This window comes from Octodon degus, unplaced genomic scaffold (assembly GCF_000260255.1).
Source record: "Octodon degus isolate 3935 unplaced genomic scaffold, OctDeg1.0 scaffold00028, whole genome shotgun sequence".
Taxonomy (NCBI): Eukaryota; Metazoa; Chordata; class Mammalia; order Rodentia; family Octodontidae; genus Octodon; species Octodon degus.
In genome coordinates, this window is record NW_004524604.1 from 18,763,823 (window position 1) to 18,764,951 (window position 1,129).

The 1,129-nt window shown below is 32.1% G+C and overlaps 1 pseudogene; it reads left to right on the forward strand.

The window, feature by feature from the left end:
* Positions 1–507: 507 nt before the first annotated feature.
* LOC101592642 lies at positions 508–685 on the forward strand (annotated as a pseudogene).
* The last annotated feature ends 444 nt before the right edge of the window (positions 686–1,129 follow it).

Consider the following 1,129-nt stretch of genomic DNA (forward strand, 5'->3'; position numbering starts at 1 on the left):
TTGCCTATATCTTGTAATATGAGAAACTACTTTGGCAGTAACAATACACAATGTACTAACCATTGTTACTCTCCTAAAATCTTGTTTTGAGATTTTTTTTACCATTGTTTTTATTTTTTTTTCTTTAAAATAAAATAACTGATGTCAAAAAAAAAATATCTATCTGTGACAGCACTAAGCAAAAAAAGGGGATACAAAGGAAGGACCATTTTGTATTTGTATATACAGAATAGTTAGGATAGATATATGGCTACTTTCACTTAATTCAATGAGAAGAAAGATTTGTATTAATGGTGTTTGGACGGGATATCCTGTCTGCTTCTTGTAGTATGGATAACCACTAAGAAGATAACAATGTACAAGGTATTAATTATTGAAAATGTTCTATTAATCAGCTTGGAAAGTGTCTCATTGATACTTGTTTCTCAATAAAATAAAATTAAATTAAAGAAAAAAATTGAAACGCCAAAGTGGGAACCTTCTCAGTGTTGCTTACATCAGACACTAATGGTCACTTAGCAGGACGTTCAACCCCCAAAGCAGCAGCCAATGATATATATCTGTGGAGAATGGCATACAGAAAGTGAAATTAAAATGCAGGAATCCAATCAGATGTAGAGAATGTAGATATAGAATAATGTACAAGAAAAGAACTAAAAGATTAGTGGTCTTTGATGCTTGGTGAAACATGGAAATTCGGAAAAGTGTCTTTGTTGGTACCTAGATTTGCCCCTTCAGGAGTCTCGTTGCTGTACAACTTTGTATTTGACACACTTAGGAATACAACTGTATACATGATTTCATTTTCAAATCCAGATTGTATTTAGGTGTCTAATAGACTTTGTATAATGAATTTTTTATTCAGTCCACACACGTGGACTCCATCCCTGGCTCAGTGGGGTCCAGGCCGGCATGACATGGGGAGTCAGGGATCAGTTGTATGACTTATAATTTAATTTTATCATATATGAAATATGACAACAATAAAAGTTAAAATTGTTTGCCCAAACCATACGTTCAATAAAATTTATTAAAAATTCCAAAGGAAAAAAAGTTAAAGACACATTCGGCAGTGTGTTAACTATATTTTAAAAAAAGACACTATATAGTTTAAAAACAAATCTTACAC